Below are 22,707 nucleotides of genomic sequence, written 5' to 3' on the forward strand. Positions count from 1 at the left end.
CAGTTTTTCTGTCAAAAATAGCAAAAACAGCAACTTTCAATCTTGTTTTGGCCACAACTTTTTATCCCAAAGTCCAATGACATTGATTCTTTTTCTAGTAGCTCACAGTTTTGCTTTAGTTTTTAAAAACATATAATTTGTCTGTGTTTTAAATTTTTAAATATAAGTTAGAGCAGATTTAGTTTAAACACTGGTTTGCCTATCCCAGGAGTTTAAAAATAGCTTTTAATTTGATTCCTTTTGGTACTGATCCCTAGTGATCATATGTATCAGTGGTAAAAATTTCAGATTTGTTTGAGTATCTTAACTCATTATTTCATGTGAAACAATTTCTGTTTCACCGCTTTTAGGGTTTCGGCTAATCCCTTTTCTGTTTTTGTTTTAAAAATATTTTCTTTATTATTCCAGAAAGATTATTATTGTTTGTTTATGTTAGTTAACAGTTTTTTTGCAACAAGTCTTTATTTTATGTTTATTTGTTTTCATTAAATCAATCCTAGCTCCGTAGTAACGTGCAATTGTTTTCACCGTTGTTTCAAATTCCGTCTGGGAATACTTTCAAAAGGTTTTGTGACAAACACTTTATTTTATCTTAGTTAAACATTAACTTAGTTCTTTGTTATTATTTTATGTTAGACAAAACTATTTTGTGTTTGACGTAGTAGAAGACTCTCTAGTCTTATTTGAAGTTTTCTTCGGTTTCCTATTCGCTCTCGCTTTTGTTTTGATTGTTAGAATGATTGCTAGAATGAGTGCTTATGTGAATGCTATGTTTGCTATATAGATTTCATCGAAGAGTGACGAGTAGTCTATCAAGTTATTTTCTCGAGGAATTCTTCTTCATCAACATCACAGGCAAGTCACTTTGATCATACTATCACCCATGTTTTATGCATTATAGTTCTACCATCCTATGCCCAATTGCATGCTGCCTAGGTACTTGGAAACTTTAGTGTAAGATGTAGCATCATGTGGTAGGAACACAACAACCCCGATACTTGGCCCCGGGACGACGATTTCTTAATGCTATGCTTAAGTAGACGGGTTATCGGTTGAGTGTATACCACGAGTGATGCGAGGCTGATATAATAATCAAGACCGGATTAAGACAAGATTTTCAAGACCTCGGACGCAATGCAACACTGGGTGAAGGACGGTTGATCGGCTCCCTGGAAAACCCAGTGGATGCCCGGGATGCTGGAGAGGCCATGTCATCCTACGGAAAGCTTCACCCAGGCTCAAAGAGACGGACGGATATTTTCAAGACCCAAGGCTTACCTGCACAGCCACAAGTCATTATGGGCTCTGGCTTGGTTGGACAACGCGATGACTCTGGACAGGCGGTGCTAGCAGATGTAGAAAAATGGTAGGAATGGATGGGCACCGACAGGGATTCAGAGGGACCCGTTGAAAGACCATGTTTTGATCATCCGGTCTTCAAACACCCTGAAGTGCGAGGACATACTCGGAGGCGATCAAATCTTGTGGGAAACGTGTGCAAAACTCTGCAGAGTACTCAAACCTAATCGATTAGCCGTGTCCACGGTCATGGACGACTTGAGCCAAAGGAACTGAAGTTATCTGGATTTCTCAACACCATTAAATATATTTGATGAGGGTAACTATTGACAACTCGGGTAGGAGAACTGGTTGGCGGAACCATCTCGTTAACAACAAACCTTGTAGTAACATTTTGTTTTCAACCCCTCTTGTTGTAGGATAAAACTGGCTTTATGCAAAACTTAACTCCACCGACCAAATATGCATGTAGAGATAGTTGATTATTACTTTACCCCTCTCTTATGTGACTTGCCGGCATATTCAATATGCTGACCTACACAGCTGCAACGTCTTATGTTGCAGATATTTTCTTCGACGAGTAAGAGTACGATTCAGGGTTACGGTCTACACTCAACTTGCCGTTGGTGTTTATTGGGATTCCACTCCCTTGACCGCTTCCGCTGAGATAATTAAGGTATATATCAGTTTTACGCTATTTTACATGTGATTGCACTTTGATATATACATTGATGTACTGTGTGTGCCAGCATACTGATCCAGGGATGGCACAGAAACACAGAGGCTTGACTCGTCTTGAGTCGGGTCGCTACAGTATGGCAATCCCTACTCATTCACATTGATATCTATTAATGGGAATCTCCATAGCCCTTTAATACGCCGAGTCAATGTGACCATCTCCTCCTTTTTTGTCTCACAACCACCACCACACTCTATTCCACCTATAGTGCTATATCCATGGCTCACGCTCATGTATTGCGTGATAGTTGTAAAAGGTTTGAGAAAGTAAGAGTGCGAAAACAATTACTTGGCCAATACCAGGGTTGTGCATGATTTAAATTAGTTGTGTGAGGATGATGGAGCATAGCCACACTGTATGATTTTGTAGGGATAACTTTCTTTGGCCTTGTTATTTCGAAAGTTCATGATTACTTTGCTAGTTTGCTTGAAGTATTATTGTTTCCATGTCAATAGTAAACTATTGTTTTGAATCTTATGGATCTGAACATTCATGCCACAAGAAAGAAGTTACAAAGGACAAATATGTTAGGTAGCATTCCACATCAAAAATTCAGTCTTTATCACTTCCCTACTCGAGGACGAGCAGGAGTTAAGCTTGGGGATGCTTGATACGTCTCCAACGTAGCTATAATTTTTGATGGTTCCATGCTATTATCTTGTCAACTTTGGATGTTTTATATGCATGAATATGTTATTTTATATATTTTTTGGGACTAACCTATTAACTCAGTGCCAAGTGCCAGTTTCTGTTTTTTCCGTGTTTTTGACCCTTTTTCAGACGGAGTCCAAATGGAATAAAACTTTATGATGATTTTTTTTGGACCAAAAGAGACCCCCGAAGGTTTGGAAGAAGGCCAGAAGAGCCACGAGGGAGTCACAAGCCCGGGAGGCGGGACCACCGCCTAGGCCGCACCTACGAGGCTTGTGACCTCCTCGTGGGCCCAACCGACGTAATTCCACCGCCATAAATTCCTATAAATTCAGAAACCCCCAAAAAGAAACCTAGATGGGGAGTTCCACCGCCGCAATCCTCTGTAGCCACCAAAACCAATCTGGAGCCCGTTCCGGCACCGTGCCGGAGGGGGAATCCATCTCCGGTGGCCATCTTCATCATCCCGGCGATCTCCATGACGAGGAGGGAGTAGTTCTCCCTCGGGGCTGAGGGTATGTACCAGTAGCTATGTGTTTGATCTCTCTCTCTCTCTCGTGTTCTTGAGATGTCTTGATCTCGAGGTACCGTGGGCTTTGCTACTATAGTTGGATCTTATGATGTTCTTCCCCCTCTCCCTTCTTGTAATGAATTGAGTTTCCCCTTTGAAGTTATCTTATCCGATTGAGTCTTTGAGAACACTTGATGTATGTCTTGCACATGTCTATCTGCGGTGATCAACTTGCGGGTTTGTGACATTGGGAACCTATGCATATGGGTTGGCACATGTTTGATTCATGTGAGTACTCGATGTATGTTTTGGTGATCAACTTGCAGGTTCGTGACATTGGGAACCTATGCATAGGGGTTGGCACACGTTTTGACTCTCCGGTAGAAACTTTGGGGCACTCTTTGAGGTTCTATGTGTTGGTTGAATAGATGATTCTGAGATTATGTGATGCATATCGTATAATCATGCCCACGGATACTTGAGGTGACAATGGAGTATCTAGATGACATTAGGGTCTTGGTTGATATGTATCTTAAGGTGTTATTCTAGTACGAACTCTATGAAAGATTGAACGGAAAGAATAGCTTCGTGCTATTTTACTACGGACTCTTGAATAGATCGATGAGAAAGAATAACTTTGTGGTGGTTTCGTACCCGACAATAATCTCTTCGTTTGTTCTCCGCTATTAGTGACTTTGGAGTGACTCTTTGTTGCATGTTGAGGGCTAGTTATATGATCCAATTATGTTATCATTGTTGAGAGAACTTCACTAGTGAAAGTATGAACCCTAGGCCTTGTTTCCACGCATTGCAATACCGTTCGTGCTCGCATTTACTATTAGTTACCTTGCTGTTTTTGTAATTTCAGATTACAAAAACCTATATCTACCATCCATATTGCACTTGTATCACCATCTCTTCGCCGAACTAGTGCACCTATACAACTTACCATTGTATTGGGTGTGTTGGGGACACAAGAGACTCTTTGTTAGTTGGTTGCAGGGTTGCTTGAGAGAGACCATCTTCATCCTACACCTCCCACGGATTGATAAACCTTAGGTCACCCACTTGAGGGAAAATTGCTACTGTCCTACAAACCTCTGCACTTGGAGGCCCAACAACGTCTACAACGAGAAGGTAGCGTAGTAGACATCAACGACTGCTAAAAATTCCTTTTCCGTAGTAGCATAGTTTCTTTGGGCACTGTCTAGAGTTTCACTAGCATAGTGAATAACATTCAACTTCTTATCAACTCTTTGCCCTAGGACAGCACCAACAGCATAATCACTAGCATCACACATGATTTCAAAAGGTAAGTTCCAATCAGGTGGTTGAACAATAGGTGCATTTATCAAGGCCTTCTTAAGTATTTCGAAGGCTTCCTCACAATCATCGTCAAAGACAAAAGGAATATCCTTTTGTAAGAGATTGGTAAGAGGCCTAGAAATCTTAGAGGACTCTTTAATAAACCTTCTATAGAAACCAGCATGACCAAGGAAACTTCTTATACCTTTGATATCTGTGGGGTATGGCATTTTCTCGATTGCATCAACCTTAGCCTTATCGACTTCAATACCTCTTTAAAAAATTTATGTCCTAAGACGATGCCTTCATTAACCATAAAGTGGCACTTCTCCCAATTCAAGTCAAGATTGGTGTCTTTACATCTCTACAAGACCCGATCAAGGTTGCTGAGGCAATCATCAAAAGAAAGCCCGTAAACGGAGAAGTCATCCATGAAAACCTCAACAATCTTTTCACAAAAGTCAGAGAATATAGCCATCATACATCTTTGAAAGGTGGCAGGTGCATTACATAAGCCAAAAGGCATACGTCTGTAAGCAAAGTTACCGAAAGGGCAGGTGAAAGTGGATTTCTCCTGATCAGCTTGTGCAACAGGTATTTGGGAGAAACCAGAATAACCGTCTAGAAAGCAGAAGTGTGTGTGTTTAGACAGTCTTTCTAGCATTTGGTCAATAAAAGGCAAAGGGTAATGATCTTTCCTAGTGGCTTTATTCAATTTCCTAAAATCGATCACCATCCTATAGCCAGTAATAATCCTCTGTGGGATCAATTCATCCTTATCATTAGCGACAATGGTAATACCTCCCTTCTTAGGGACGCAATGCACCGGACTCACCCAATCACTATGAGCAACAGGATAGATAATAGGTGCTTCGAGGAGATTTAGTATTTCTTTTCTCACTACCTCTTTCATCTTAGGATTTAGTCTGCTTTGATGATCAGCAACTGGTTTGGAATCAGGATCAGTTTTAATCTTGTGCTGGCATAGAGTGGGACTAATGCCCTTAAGATCATCAAGAGTATATCCAATAGCAGCACAGTGCTTCGTCAGAGTTTTTAGTAACTTCTTTTCTTCATGCTCTGAGAGGTTAGCACTAATTATGACAGGATATATCTCTTTTTCATCCAGATAAGCATACTTAAGAGTATCAGGCAACTGTTTAAGCACGAACACAGGATCACCCTTTGGTGGGGGTGGATCCCCAAGCAGTTCAACAGGCAAGTTATTCTTAAGGATAGGATATTTTTCTAAGACAACAATATCTATCTCATCCCTTTCATCCATATGCATATCATTTTCATGCTCAATGAAGTATTTCTCTAAGGGATCAGTAGGAGGCACGGCAATAGAAGCTAAGGCGATAGTTTCATCCTTACTAGGCAACTCTTTTTCATGAGGTTGTCTACCAAACTTGGAGAAATTGAACTCGTGTGACACACCTTCAAAGCCAACAGTGACAGTTTGCTTCTCACAGTCAATATGAGCATTGACAGTATTGAGAGAAGGTCTACCAAATATGATGGGACAAAAGCTATCTTGTGTGGTAGCAAGAACGAGGAAATCAGCAGGATACTTCATTTTACCACACAAGACTTCAACATCCCTAACAATTCCCACAGGGCCGATAGTATCTCTATTGGCAAGCTGAATAGTGACATCAATGGGTTCTATCTCAACAGGTGCAATCTCGTCTTTAATTTCATCATATAAGGATTGAGGTATTGCACTAACAGTAGCACCCACATCACATAAACCATGATAACAATGATCTCCTATCTTAACAGAAACAACAGGCGTGCCGACAACAGGTCTATGTTTGTCTCTAGCATGTGGTTTAGCAACTCTAGCAGCATCTTCACAGAAGTGAATATCATGGCCATCAAAATTGTCGGACAGGAGATCTTTGATAATAGAAATGCTAGGTTCAACTCTAATTTGATCACGGGGTGTAGGTGTTCTAATGTAGCCCCTACGTATCACAGTTGAAGCTTTAGAATGATCCTTTATCCTAACAGGGAAAGGTGGTTTCTCAATGTAAGCACTGGGAACAATAGGATCATTATAGGCAATGACTTTCTCTTCAACTTGATTAGGTTTAACTACATTGACTTCTAAGGGAGGATGATATTTAAACCACTTCTCTTTGGGGAGATCAATATGAGCAGAAAATGATTCACACAATGAAGCTACTATCTCAGAGTCAAGTCCATACTTAACGCTAAAATCACAAAAAGTATTTGTTTCAACAAAGGATTTAACGCAATCAAACTTGAAATTCATACCTGACTCCTTACCTTCATCAAGCTCCCAATCATCAGAGTTGCATTTAATTCTCTCCAATAAATTCCATTTGAAGTCAATATCTCTCTTCATAAAAGAACCAGTACAAGAAGTGACAAGCATGGTGTGATCATCATGAGAAAGCCGAGCATAGAAGTTTTGAATGATAATTTCTCTCAAGAGCTCTTGATTGGGGCATGAATATAACATTGATTTAAGCCTCCCCCAAGCTTAGGCGATGCTTTCTCTGCCATGATGCCAAAAATTATAAATATAATTCCGATCACGATGTACTAAATGCATAGGATAAAACTTTTGGTGAAATTCCAATTTCAACCGATTGTAGTTCCATGATCCAGTATCATCACATAGCCTATACCATGTCAACGCCTTATCCCTCAAAGATAAAGGAAAGACCTTCTTCTTTACCTCATCCTCGGGCAAACCTGCAAGCTTAAATAAACCGCAAACTTCATCTACATAGATTAGATGCAAGTCGGGATGTGATGTTCCATCTCCTGTAAAAGGATTAGCCAGCAGTTTCAAAAGCATACCCGAAGGAAATTCATAGCAAATATTTTCAGTAGGTGTAGCAGGTTGAGGAGAAACTCTTTGTGCTTCCGTTCAAGGTGAAGATACCCCGAACAAGCCCCTCAAAGGATTAGTTTCCATAGTGACAAGTGACAATAAATTTCAGCACACTATATAAATGTTTCCTTATCAAGTTCCACTTACCAAAGGCGCTTCACTCCGTGGCAACAGCGCCAGAAAAGAGTCTTGATGACCCACAAGTATAGGGGATCTATCGTAGTCCTTTCGATAAGTAAGAGTGTCGAACCCAACGAGGAGCAGAAGGATCTGACAAGTGGTTTTCAGCAAGGTAATATCTGCAAGCACTGAAATTATCGGTAACAAGTAGTTGTGTGGTGAGATGATTCACAGCAAGTAGCAAGTAAGAAAAGTAACAACGGTGCAGAAAAGTGGCCCAATCCCTTTTATAGCAAGGGACAAGCCTGGACAAAGTCTTATAGGAGGTAAAACGCTCCCGAGGACACACGGGAATTTCTGTCAAGCTAGTTTTCATCATGTTCATATGATTCGCGTTCGTTAATTTGATAGTTTGATATGTGGGTGGACCAACGCTTGGGTACTGCCCTTACTTGGAAAAGCATCCCACTTATGATTAACCCCTCTCGCAAGCATCCGCATCTACGAAAGAAGAATTAAGACAAAGTCTAACCATAGCATTAAACTAGTGGATCCAAATTAGCCCCTTCCGAACCAACGCATAAACTAGGGTTTAAGCTTCTGTCAATCTAGCAACCCATCATCTACTTACTACTCCCTCCGTTCCTAAATATAAGTCTTTAAAGAGGTTTCATTAGTGGACTACATACAGATGTATATAGACATACTTTAGAGTGTAGATTCACTCATTTTGCTCCGTATGTAGACTCCTAGTAAAATATCTCAAAAGACTTATATTTAGGAACGAAGGGAGTACTTCCCAATGCCTTCCTCTAGGCCCAAATAATGGTGAAGTGTTATGTAGTCGACGTTCACACAACACCACTAGAGGAAAACAACATACAACACATCAAAATATCGAACGAATACTAAATTCACATGACTACTTATAGCATGACTTATCCCATGTCCTCAGGAACAAAAGTAACTCATACGCCTCAAACATATCTATAATTTTTGATGGTTTCACGCTGTTATCTTGTCTTCTTTGGTTGTTTTATGTACCTTTTATATCTTTTTTGGGACTAACTTATTGATTCAGTGCCAAGTGCCAGTTCTTGTTTTTCCGTGTTTTTTGACTCTTTTCAGATCTGATTTTGGAACGGAGTCCAAACGGAAGAAAAAACCCAAAATGATTTTGAAGAAGAAGCCTCGGAAAGGTCTTTGGCCTATAAATTCCCAAATATTCCGCAAAAAATGAGGGGAGCCTCGAAAATACTTTTCTGCTGCCGCAAGCTTCCGTTTTCGCGAGATCTCATCTGGAGACCCTTCCCGGCACCCTGCCGGAGGGGACTTTGGAGTTGGAGGGCTTCTTCATCATCATCATCGCCCTCCAATGACTCGTGAGTAGTTCACTTCAGACCTACAGGTCCGTAGTTAGTATCTAGATGGCTTCTTCTCTCTCTTGGATCTTCAATACAAAGTTCTCCATGATCTTCATGGAGATCAATCCGATGTAATGTTATTTGGCGGTGTGTTTGTCGAGATCCGATGAATTGTGGATTCATGATCAGATTATCTATGATATATATTTGAGTCTTTGCTGATTTCTTATATGCATGATTTGATATCCTTGTAAGTCTCTCCGAGTCTTGGGTTTTGTTTGTCCAACTAGATCTATGATTCTTGCAATGGGAGAAGTGCTTGGTTTTGGGTTCTTCCATGTGGTGACCTTTCCGAGTGACAGTAGGGGCAGAAGGGCACACATCAAGTAGTTGCCATCAAGGGTAAAAAGATGGGGTTTTATCATTGGTTTGAGATTATCCCTCTACATCATGTCATCTTGCTTAAGGCGTTACTCTGTTCTTATGGACTTAATACACTAGATGCATGCTGGATAGCGGTCGACGTGTGGAGTAATAGTAGTAGATGCAAAAAATTATCGGTCTACTTGTTTCGGACGTGATGCCTATAGAAACAATCATTGCATAGATATCGTCACGACTTTGCACAGTTCTATCAATTGCTCGACAGTAATTTGTTCACCCACCGTCTATTTGCTTTCATGAGAGAAGCCACTAGTAAACACTACGGCCCCCGGTTCTATTCACATCCATCGTTTACACCTCCGCTTTTTGCGGTTCTATCAATTGCTCGGCAGTAATTCGTTCACCCACCGTCTACTTGCTTTCATGAGAGAAGCCACTAGTGAACACTACGGCCCTCGGGTCTACTCACAATTATCATCTCCGCTTTTACTTTTACTTTGCTTTGTTACTTTGTTGCTTTCAGTTCTCACTTGGCAAACAATTTATAAGGGATTGACAACCCCTTCATAGCGTTGGGAGCAAGTTTTTGTGTTTGTGCGGGATCTTGAGATACTCCTCCACTGGATTGATACCTTGGTTCTCAAACTGAGGGAAGTACTTACCACCGCTACGCTACATCACCCTTTCCGCTTCGAGGAAACACCAACGCAAGGTCCAAGGCCACGGGGGAAATCCTTTGCATACTTGCCTAGGAATTCCCTTAAGGCGTAGCCGCAGCTGAAGGATTCCTGGTGCCGTTGCTGACGAGTATCAAGCAACACTCCTATTTCTGGCGCCGTTGGAAGGTCTTTTGTTGCAGCAGCAGTAACTACTCACAAAGCATAATCATATTCATGACCAGAGAGGTAATGAGTAGCATCAAAGATCTGAACATATAATCTTCCACCAAGTAATCCAACTAGCATCAACTACAAAGAGTAATTAACACTACTAGCAACCTTACAAGTACCAATCGGAGTCGTGAGACGGAGATTGTTTACAAGAGATGAACTAGGGTTTGGAGATGAGATGGTTGTAGCGACCCGACTCAAAACGAGTCAAGCCTCTGTGTTTCTGTGCCATCCCTGGATCAATATGCTGGCACTCACAGTACATCAATGTATATATCAAAGTGCAATCACATGTAAATAGCGTACAACTGATATATACCTTAAATATCTCAGCGGAAGCGGACAAGGGAGTGGAGTCCCAATAAACACCAACGGCAAGTTCAGTGTAGACCGTAACCCTGAATCGTACTCTTACTCGTCGAAGAAAAATATCTCCAACATAAGACGTTGCAGCCGTGTAGGTCAGCATATTGAATATGCCGGCAAGTCACATAAGAGAGGGGTGAAAAGTAATCATCTATACTATATGCATATATGGCAGGTGGGGCTATAAGTTTTTAGCGAAAAGCAAGTTTTCTCCTACATCAAGAGAGGGCTAAAAGCAAAATGTTACTACATTGTTGGTTGTTAACGAGATGGTTCCACCAACCAATTCTCGTACCCATGTTGTCAATAATTCCCACATCAATATTATTATTTGTGTTGAGAATTTCAGATAACTTCAGTTCCTTTGGCTCAAGTTGTCCATGACCGTGGACACGGCTAATCGATTAGGTTTGAGTACTCTGCAGAGTTTTGCACATGTTCCCCACAAGATTTGATCGCCTCCGTGTATGTCCTCGCACTTCAGGGTGTTTGAAGACCGGATGATCAAAACATGTTCTTTCAACGGGTCCCTCTGAATCCCTGTCAGTGCCCATCCATTCCTACCGTTCTTCTACATCTGCTAGCACCGCCTGTCCAGAGTCGCCGCGTTGTCCAACCAAGCCAGAGCCCATAATGACTTGTGGCTGTGCAGGTAAGCCTTGGGTCTTGAAAATATCCGTCCGTCTCTTTGAGCCTGGGTGAAGCTTTCCGCAGGATGTCATGGCCGTCCCCAGCATCCCGGGTCATCCACTAGGTTCTCCAGGGAGCCGATCAACCGTCCTTCACCCAGAGTTGCATTGCATCCGAGGTCTTGAAAATCTTGTCTTAACCGGTCTTGATTATTTAATCAACCTCGCATCACTCGTGTTATGCACTCAACCGAAATCCCGTCTACTCAAGCATAGCAATATGAAATTTGTCGTCCCGGGGCCAAGTATCGGGGTTGTTGTGTGCCTACCACATGATACTACAACCTTTACTAAAATTTCCAAGTACCTAAGCAGCATGCAATTGGGCATAGGGTGGTAGAACTACGATGCATAAAACATAGGTGATAGTATGATCAAAGTGACTTGCCTGGTGATGTTGACGAAGAAGAATTTCTCGAGAAATAACTTGATAGACTACTCGTCACTCTCCGATGAAATCTATATAACAAACATATCATTCACATAAGCACTCATACTAGCAATCATTCTAGCAATCAAAACAAAAGAGAGAGCGAATAAGAATCCGAAAGAAACTTCACTAAAGTTAGGAGTCTTCTACTACATCAAACACTAAATGGTTTTTGTCCAACAGAAAATAATAACAAGGAACTAAGATATAAAGTTAACTAAGATAAAATAGAGTATTTTTCACAAAACTTTTTCAAAGTATTTCCAAACGGGTTTTGAAACAGTGGAGAAACCAATTGCAAGTTATTAGGGAACTAGAATTGATTTCATGATAACATATAAAAATCAAAATCAAAACTTGTTGCAAACCTACTCGTAACTAACAGAAACGAAACATAATCTTTCTTAAATACAAAAGAAAATAATTTAAAAACAATTATAGAAAAGTAATTAGCCGTAATCCTAAAAGAGGTGAAACAGAAATTGTTTCACAAGAAAAAATGAGCTAAAATACTCAAACAAATCTGAAATTTTTACCACTGATAAATAAGATCACTAGTGATCAGTAGCAAAAGGAATCAAATTAAAATCTATTTTTAAACTCCTGGAATAGGCAAAACAAGGTTTAAACTAAATCTGATCTAATTCAAATTTGAAAACTTCAAACATAGACAAATTATATGTTTTTTAAAAACTACAGAAAAATTGTGATCTACTGGAAAAATAATCATCCTCATTGGACTTCGGGATCAAAAGCTATGATCAAAACAAACTTGAAACTTTTTCTGTTTTTGGAACTAAACAGAAAAAGAAAACATATTCTAACCGAATACGTGGCAGGCCCTGATTGGTTAAGGGGGTGAGTGCTGCGGGAAAACTAACAAACGGCTGAAATCTAATAGAAACCGCTTCGGCTAAGTAATGTAAATAGAAAACCGAGCGATTTTCTTAACTAAACCGAAAGGGTATCGGGGCTTCTAATCTGCCGCGTTGAATTTAGATCGAACGGCTCAGGAGGGGTAGGGAGCTCACTGGGGGAGGTTGCCGGCGTTGGGGTCTTCTCCGGTGAGGCAATGAGGTGGCAGTGCTCAGGGAGGCTCTCCAGCGGTCTCCGGCGGCGTCTGGAGGGTCCAGGAGGTGGAGGAATTCCTCCTCCTTCGTTCGGTGGTGGCAAAAAGGGGCTCGGGGCGATGGAGCTCGAGGTCCTGGAGCTCCTGGTGGCGGCCGATACTCCGGCGAGGGGGAGGCGCGGTGGCGTGGGGCGGCGAGGGTGGTGAGGGGAATGGAGTGCGGAGGTGGCGGCGAGGTTAGGGGTGGCGTCGAGGGTGTGGGGAGGCGAGGGTAGGCGGAGCAGGGCGAGGATTCTCTGGAGCCTTTGCTCCGGCGAGCAGCGGGCTCGGGTGCAGGGGCGGCGAGGGGTGGAGGCTACGGGGGGGCGAGGTGCGGTGGATGGGTTGGCCTTAAATAGGGAGAGAGGGGGTCGGGGAAGAAAGGGGATCGGGGTGATGGATGGGAGGTTCGGCCATGATGGTCGGCCAGGAGAGAGAAAGGAAAGGGGAGAGAGGAAAGGAAGGGGGTGACCGGCTTGGGGTGAGGATCGGCCAGGGAGGCCCGGGTGGCAGAGAGAGAGGGAGGGAACCGCGGGATCGGACCGCCGGATCCTAAAGGGATTCGGTCCGGCTAAGGGGGGATTGGGCCTGCAGGGTTATAAAGCGCCCAGGGCGCTTTCCTAATAAAAAAGATATACTTCCCGGTTTTGTATTTTTTTCAAAAAACAGAAAGTAAAAATAACAAAAGGAATAAAATAAAATCCAAATATAGCGGTATTATATACCAAAATTATCAGCAGAAAAAATAGAATTTATTTAACATTTTTCCACGACCAAAATAAAAAATTAAAAAAAATGTTTTTCAGAAAATCCCCTAAATGCTTTATTTTCTTTTGGCAAAATATTTTCCCCATAAACTTGGGTTTTTCTTGGCTCAAATATTTTCAAAAGTGCCTCAAATATTGGAGGGTCATTTTCCTCCGCTCTTTCTTGCTTGCAAGAAATTATTTCCCGGCACTTCTCGTGTGAGGAAAAAATAGAAATGCAAAAAGGCAAAAGTCGAAAGAAATTCAAATGCAAACTCCATTCAAATTCTTTATAGTTGAAGAAGTCATGTCAGCTTCTCTCATTGCTTTTAAGTCGCTGAATTTGAATTCATCGGAGATGGGGAAAGTCATTTTAGTCCCTCTCATTCAAAAGTTTTTGAAAAGTTTCAAATTTCACACAAGTTTTCAATCACTCAAGCAAACAAACAAACAATCTAATAATTATTTTAACATTCCAAAATTTGGGATGTTACAAACCTACCACACTTAAAATGAATCTCGTCCTCGAGATTCGGAGGGGCTAGAAAGAAAGGTTAGGGTTTGGGGGTCTTCTAACAAATCCATCCTCCTGCAAAGTGGGACGCTACCACACTTAAAATGAGAGCTACTGGTCCCTCAAAATTTTAGACATCCTCTCGGGTTTTGATATCTGACTCCTAACAGTCTTCATATCTTCCACTATATTCATAACGTTTTCCATCAAAATCGAGTGCTCTTCCGTTGATATAAGCTTCTTCCGTTACTGGGTCTTCTTAACTGACAGTCTCGTGGTCAATTCTAAATAACATATCGATAGTTCTCATGGTGGTCTACCATTTGTGGTTATCCTGCAGAGAGAGGGGTCTTGGTTTCATTCTCACCGTAAAATTTCCTACGCGTGACAACAAATGCCATGTACTTGGGGCTTTCCTTGTACCATTCGAAGGCTTAAACAAAAGCTTCAAAGAACGTCGTCTCTCACTATGGGTAAGTCTCTCAGATTTACCATTCCGAATAGCAAGAGAATGAAGAGAGTAAGTCGTCATGGTGATCAATCCATTCCGCACCCAAATCATTACTCTGTATAGGGATTAGCGAATCTCGCATTCTAACACTTGGACATCCTCACCAGCATTGCAGAATTTCTCTTGTCCACGAACGAAGTTCGGATAATCCATTGGTCCTGCAAGCTGAACAAAACATCTATCGTATCTTCACAACTCTCTGGCTTTCGTATGTTCCTAAGAAAACGTTTGCTGATCCATCATAGCTTCTTCCATAAATCATATTCATTTCATAATCAATCCTTTATTACATCCTTGCTTTCTTCAAAATTCTAACTCAAAAGTAATTTATTACAAATGCTGCCATCCACATTGTTCGGTATGGTCAAGCATTTATGCCAACTTTATTCATCTGCCTCTCTTGGAGGTACTTTAGTTCCACTCGAACTTTCCGAGGTGCTCCTTGAAATCATCCATCTTTCGCTTCATCATGGTGGTCATGAGCTTCATCTCCATCATCTCCGCACGTACCTCACTCAAGTATTCCTGGGTATGAGGGAGTCTTGCTTCAAGTATTTCTCCAATCTGACGTATGGCTTCCATGGCAGCTTCACGAACAGCATCAAAGAAGGTTGCTCGTGGTACTCGTGAAATGAAAAAGTATTGCCCCATAGTCTTTGGACAAACTCCTTTCACATGGTGGAGGTGTACTTCCACATACCAAAGTTCTACTCCACTTTCCATGAATGGGTAGCCTTTGTAGACTGCATCTCCTTCAAGATGAATTTGCTTCATCATGTCCTTCAGGATTTTCGGGTAATCATGCTCACTGGTCAGGGTCATGATCGTTTCTGGGCCCTTGAGGAATGACTCGTAGAGAGTTGTCATCTGCAGGTGTGAGTAAATAGGTACTCAGAGGAATGTATATGTCTCCTTGGTAGTTATGGCACATTCCTACTCAGTGGATCCTGTGGGTTTACCGATTACTACCACACTTAAATGAATTATACTCATGCCTGCATAGACCATATTTTCTCATATCCTCATAATGTTCAGAGATCTTTGCTGCGTAGAGAAACAATGCATACATTTTCAACATAGGCAATCATGAGACAATAAATTCCATTTATTCATGATGTTATTACAATCCCAGGGACTTCTGTTACAAAAATTTCACTCCATGATCTCATGAAAAACAAGAGTTCTTCATATTGCACTAATTGCCGCGGTCAAAACTTAACTACTCCTTTTTAGCTTTCTTCCTTTGTGGACAATCGCTAGCAAAATGTCCTCCTTCCTTGCAACGAAAACAAATGAGTTCTGACAAGTCTCGAGGCGTCTTAGTGTTTGCTTTTGCTCCTTGGGTTTCCGGCTTCCTTCCTCAGCACATGTATTTGTGGTGGCCAAACTCCATGCACTTGGAACATTTCACATGACTCAGGTCTATATCTACAGAGATTTGGCTCTTCCGAGGGTACTTTTTCTTCTTTCCGGACTCCTTTATTTTGGTCAGTTCTTCTATTTCAAGTGGATCAAACTCCATTTTTTCCGTCGGGAAGTTTTCCAGATACTCTTGGCTTCCCTTCGTGCAATCCTATGAATAATGTCCTTCTTCTCCACATGAGTAGCATGCATTGGAGAAAAATCTGGTCAGACCTTGTCCATCAGGGTCTTCAATATTTTCGTTCATCACCGGCTCTTCTAGAATCTTCTTCTTGAGGGTTTCTTCACTGCATCTTTCTGTTGCTTGACAACTTGTTGCACCTTGGGGTAAATGTGACACTGAGCTGGGTAGTGGGTGGTCCCTTCACAAAGGAAACAAGTCACCTGACTACTTGGGCACTCCTCAGCTGGGTGATTTTCTTCACAATGAGTGCATCCATCCTTGTGTTCTTCCTGGGTGTGTCCTATTTCTCCACAGATCTTGCATGCACAAGTCTTCTCCTTCGGATTATCATAGCACTTCCAAATGAGACGGGATCTTAACAGGGTGTTCTTAAATTCGTCCCAAGTTTCTGCTCCACTAAATCCTTGTATGCCATGGTGCATTTTCCACCAAATTGCAACACTTTGGGTAAAGTACTGGAGAGCGTGTTCCACTTCATACTTCCTTGAGATCAAGTTGCTCCCGAAGTGGTTCTCCATGTTCTGAATCCATATTTCAGCCTCCAGGTGGGTCATTGGTCCAGAGACTACAAGTCCAGCTTCATACTCCATCTCGTAGGGTTGAGGTTTTGGGGATGAGATGGGTAAGAGAGGGAGGGAGATACACACAATACAAAAATATTTTTGAGAATAGGTTTTATTTGTGGCCGTCGGAAAACACACACCAATGACGGCTCACAAATCATCGTATCTAACGTGGGTATATAAAAGGGGTTTGGACTTCTAATGGTCATATAATTATTCGAACACTTCAGGGTCTTCGAGTTCTTCGGGTCTTGAGAGTCTTCTGTTGGTGTAGCTTCAATTCTTCAAATGCGTGGTGAAATCCTCTTTACTTTGAAGTAGAACTCCATTGATTCTTCATGAGGTCAAAGGGGTAAGGGGATTGTATAACTATTTGAGGTGAGAGAGAACATTTGATGAAATCAGAAGAGATGAGAAGTGAAAGGTATTCTCGAAAATAAGATTTTTGAGAGATCCTATCCTAAGAAGTTTCCAGTTTCTAGAGTCACGTCCAACAGTCAACATGTGCTCTGATACCATTTCTGTAGCGACCCGACTCAAAACGAGTCAAGCCTCTGTGTTTCTGTGCCATCCCTGGATCAATATGCTGGCACACACAGTACATCAATGTATATATCAAAGTGCAATCACATGTAAATAGCGTAAAACTGATATATACCTTAAATATCTCAGCGGAAGCGGTCAAGGGAGTGGAGTCCCAATAAACACCAACGGCAAGTTGAGTGTAGACCGTAACCCTGAATCATACTCTTACTCGTCGAAGAAAAATATCTGCAACATAAGACGTTGCAGTCGTGTAGGTCGGCATATTGAATATGCCGGCAAGTCACATAAGAGAGGGGTGAAAAGTAATCATCTATACTATATGCATATATGGCAGGTGGGGCTATAAGTTTTTAGCAAAAAGCAAGTTTTCTCCTACATCAAGAGAGGGCTAAAAGAAAAATGTTACTACATTGTTGGTTGTTAACGAGATGGTTCCACCAACCAATTCTCGTACCCATGTTGTCAATAATTCCCACATCAATATTATTATTTGTGTTGAGAATTTCAGATAACTTTAGTTCCTTTGGCTCAAGTTGTCCATGACCGTGGACACGGCTAATCGATTAGGTTTGAGTACTCTATAGAGTTTTGCACACGTTCCCCACAAGATTTGATCGCCTCCGTGTATGTCCTCGCACTTCAGGGTGTTTGAAGACCGGATGATCAAAACATGGTCTTTCAACGGGTCCCTCTGAATCCCTGTCGGTGCCCATCCATTCCTACCGTTCTTCTACATCTGCTAGCATCGCCTGTCTAGAGTCGCCGCGTTGTCCAACCAAGCCAGAGCCCATAATGACTTGTGGCTGTGCAGGTAAGCCTTGGGTCTTGAAAATATACGTCCGTCTCTTTGAGCCTGGGTGAAGCTTTCCGCAGGATGTCATGGTCGTCCCCAGCATCCCGGGTCATCCACTGGGTTCTCCAGGGAGTCGATCAACCGTCCTTCACCGAGAGTTGCATTGCGTCCGAGGTCTTGAAAATCTTGTCTTAACCGGTCTTGATTATTTAATCAACCTCGCATCACTCGTGTTATGCACTCAACCGAAATCCCGTCTACTCAAGCATAGCAATATGAAATTTGTCGTCTCGGGGCCAAGTATCGGGGTTGTTGTGTGCCTACCACATGATACTACAACCTTTACTAAAATTTCCAAGTACCTAAGCAGCATGCAATTGGGCATAGGATGGTAGAACTACGATGCATAAAACATAGGTGATAGTATGATCAAAGTGACTTGCCTGGTGATGTTGATGAAGAAGAATTTCTCGAGAAATAACTTGATAGACTACTCGTCACTCTCCGATGAAATCTATATAACAAACATATCATTCACATAAGCACTCATACTAGCAATCATTCTAGCAATCAAAACAAAAGAGAGAGCGAATAAGAATCCGAAAGAAACTTCACTAAAGTTAGGAGTCTTCTACTACATCAAACACTAAATGGTTTTTGTCCAACAGAAAATAATAACAAGGAACTAAGATATAAAGTTAACTAAGATAAAATAGAGTATTTTTCACAAAACTTTTTCAAAGTATTTCCAAACGGGTTTTGAAACACTGGAGAAACCAATTGCAAGTTATTAGGGAACTAGAATTGATTTTATGATAACATATAAATCAAAACTTGTTGCAAACCTACTAGTAACTAACAGAAACAAAACATAATATTTCTTAAATACAAAAGAAAATAATTTAAAAACAATTATAGAAAATGAATTAGCCGTAATCCTAAAAGAGGTGAAACAGAAATTGTTTTACAAGAAACAATAAGCTAAAATACTCAAACAAATCTGAAATTTTTACCACTGATAAATAAGATCACTAGTGATCAGTAGCAAAAGGAATCAAATTAAAATCTATTTTTAAACTCCTGGAATAGGCAAAACAAGGTTTAAACTAAATCTGCTCTAATTCAAATTTGAAAATTTCAAACATAGACAAATTATATGTTTTTATAAACTACAGAAAAATTGTGATCTACTGGAAAACGAATCAACCTCATTGGACTTCGGGATCAAAAGCTATGATCAAAACAAACTTGAAACTTTTCTGTTTTTGGAACTAAACAGAAAAAGAAAACAGATTCTAACCGAATACGTGGCAGGCCCTGATTGGTTAAGGGGGTGAGTGCTACGGGAAAACTAACAAACGGCCGAAATCTAATAGAAACCGCTTCGGCTAAGTAATGTAAATAGAAAACCGAACGGTTTTCTTAACTAAACCGAAAGGGTATCGGGGCTTCTAATCTGCCGCGTTGAATTTAGATCGAACAGCTCAGGAGGGGTAGGGAGCTCACAGGGGGAGGTTGCCGGCGTTGGGGTCTTCTCCGGTGAGGCAGTGAGCTGGCAGTGCTCGGGGAGGCTCTCCGGCGGTGTCCGGCGGCGTCTGGAGGGTCCAGGAGGTGGAGGAATTCCTCCTCCTTCGTTCGGTGGTGGCGAAAAGGGGCTCGGGGCGATGGAGCTCGAGCTCCTGGAGCTCCTGGTGGCGGCCGATACTCCAGCGAGGGGGAGGCGCGGTGGCGTGGGGCGGCGAGGGTGGCGAGGGTAATGGAGTGCGGGGGTGGCGGCGAGGTTAGGGGTGGCGTCGGGGGTGTGGGGAGGCGAGGGTAGGCGGAGCAGGGCGAGGATTCTGTGGAGCCTTTGCTGCGGCGAGCAGCGGGCTCGGGTGCAGGGGCGGCGAGGGGTGGAGGCTACGGGGGGAGAGGTGCGGTGGAGGGGTTGGCCTTAAATAGGGAGAGAGGGGGTCGGGGAAGGAAGGGGATCGGGGCGATGGATGGGAGGTTCGGCCATGGTGGTCGGCCAGGAGAGAGAAAGGAAAGGGGAGAGAGGAAAGGAAGGGGTTGACCGGCTCGGGGGTGAGGATCGGCCAGGGGGGCCGGGTGGCAGAGAGAGAGGGAGGGAACCGCGGGATCGGTCGGCCGGATCCTAAGGGATTCGGTCCGGCTAAGGGGGGATTGGGCGTGCAGGGTTATAAAGCTCCCAGGGCGCTTTCCTAATAAAAAAGATATACTTCCCGGTTTTGTATTTTTTTCAAAAACAGAAAGTAAAAATAATAAAAGGAATAAAATAAAATCCAAATATAGGGGTATTATATACCAAAATTATCAGCAGAAAAAATAGAATTTATTTAACACTTTTCCACGACCAAAATAAAAAATTAAAAAAAATGTTTTTCAAAAAATCCCCTAAATGCTTTATTTTCTTTTGGCAAAATATTTTCCCCATAAACTTGTGTTTTTCTTGGCTCAGATATTTTCAAAAGTGCCTCACATATTGGAGGGTCATTTTCCTCCGCTCTTTCTTGCTTGCAAGAAATTATTTCACGGCATTTCTCGTGTGAGGGAAAAATAGAAATGCAAAAAGGCAAAAGTCGAAAGAAATTCAAATGCAAACTCCATTCAAATTCTTTATAGTTGAAGAAGTCATGTCATCTTCTCTCATTGCTTTTAAGTCGCTGAATTTGAATTCATCGGAGATGGGGAAAGTCATTTTATTCCCTCTCATTCAAAAGTTTTTGAAAAGTTTCAAATTTCACACAAGTTTTCAATCACTCAAGCAAACAAACAAACAATCTAATAATTATTTGAACATTCCAAAATTTGGGATGTTACAATGGTGCTGATGAAGATGTTGATGGTGATGAGTCCCCTCCGATGAGAGGAGTGTTGGTGATGACGATGGCGACGATTTCCCCCTCCGAGAGGGAAGTTTCCCCGGCAGGATCGTCCTGTCGGAGCTCTAGATTAGTTCTGCTCAAGTTCCGCCTCGTGGCGGCGGCGAATCCACCGAAAAGCCTCCTCCTGATTTTTTCCAGACCGAAACTCTTCTTGTAGCAAAAGAGGGGGGCCAGTGGGCCAGCAGGGAGGTCACAAGCCCCCTAGGCGCGACCAGGGGGGGCCGCGCCTAGCAGGCGTGTGGCCTCCTGCTGGCGCCCCTCTGGCACTTCTTCGGCCCAGTATTTTTTATAAATCCCAAAAAAAATCCACGTTGATTTTCATGGCTTTTGGAGTTGGGCGGAATAGGTATCTCAAACTTGCTCCATTTTCAGGCCAGAATTCCAGCTGTCGGCATTCTCCCTCTTCAGGTAAACCTTGCAAAATAAGAGAGAAAAGGCATAAGTATTGTACTGTGAAGTGAAATAACAGCCCAAAAAGCGATAAATATCAACATGAAAGCATGATGCAAAATGGACGTATCAGCAACCCGAGGCCATGGCCTTGACTTCGGTCACAAGGCATGACTTGAATGCGGCTATGGCCCACCTCAAGACGGCCTTGACGAACGAAGTCAAGACCATGGTTAAAGAGTTAACTGAGGGAACTAAAAGTTCTCCCGAACCGGCGTTGGTGGTTAAACCCGCCAACACGGATTCGGAGGCCAATTCCTTTGGGGAAGCGGCTAAAGGTATACGACCTTCTTCCCCTCTCAAAAATAATGGGACTGGAACCTATGTCTCAGTAACCTCCCGTGGTCTATGGAGGACCAGTTCCTAAACCGCGCCTTAACTGTGTCGGTCCTCCTCCTAAGCTTGTTAAGGGTGATTTTGCTAAGTGGGTGTTTTCTATTAAGTCTCATTTCAATCACAGCTCAACAAATTTATGGAGAATCATCGAGCAAGGCTACTATCCTCATGACCCAAGCAACCTCACTCCAAGAGAAGAAGCAGACAATCAATATAATCACTCCGCATTGTTTATTCTCCAGTCCGCAGTTCCTCCTAAAGATCTTCCTCACCTGCGCCCCTTCACTCTGGCTAAGGACTGTTGGGAGCACATTATGGTGATGTAGAAGGGAAGCTCAAGCATTCAACGGTCCAACTATGAAGTGGTGCTTGATAAGGCCGATGAGTTTGTGATGAAGGAAGATGAGGACCCTCGTGATCTCTATCGAAGGGTGACTACTATTGTTTTTGCTCTCAAGGATCATGGGAGCAAGGATGTGGATGACACATGGATCAAGCGCAAGTTTCTCAAGGCCATCATGCCATTCAACAAAGCCATGTCATCAGTCATTCGCCAACAACCAGATTTCCACTCCTTGTCTTCTAGTGAGGTGTTGGATGAATTCGTTGCAATGTCAATCATGAACGAGACCGCTGACAATGCACTTGCTCGCGTTCAATCAAAGACAGCTTCACCCAACCTTGCTTTAAAGGCAAAGGCTGCTTCTGAAGAAGAACAAGAGGATGAGGAAGAGGATAGCTGCCCTGAAGACACTAAGTATGCTTATCACGAGCACATGGCTCTTGCGTCAAGGCAATTTTGGGGCAACAAGAGGAACTCAAGACCCAACTTCTCCAAGAACAACTCAAGTGGGTTCAAATCCAAGCAACGTGTGAGGACATGCTATAACTACGGTAATGTGAGTCACTTCATGGCAGAATGTCCCTATGAGAAGAAGGAAGACAACAGGGGCAAGCTCATTCGCAAAGACAAAACCAAGTCATTTCCAAACAAGAACAACTTTGTCAAGAAACCCCACCGAAAGGGTATGG

The sequence above is a fragment of the Hordeum vulgare genome, chromosome 2H (assembly GCF_904849725.1).
Source record: "Hordeum vulgare subsp. vulgare chromosome 2H, MorexV3_pseudomolecules_assembly, whole genome shotgun sequence".
Lineage (NCBI taxonomy): Eukaryota > Viridiplantae > Streptophyta > Magnoliopsida > Poales > Poaceae > Hordeum > Hordeum vulgare.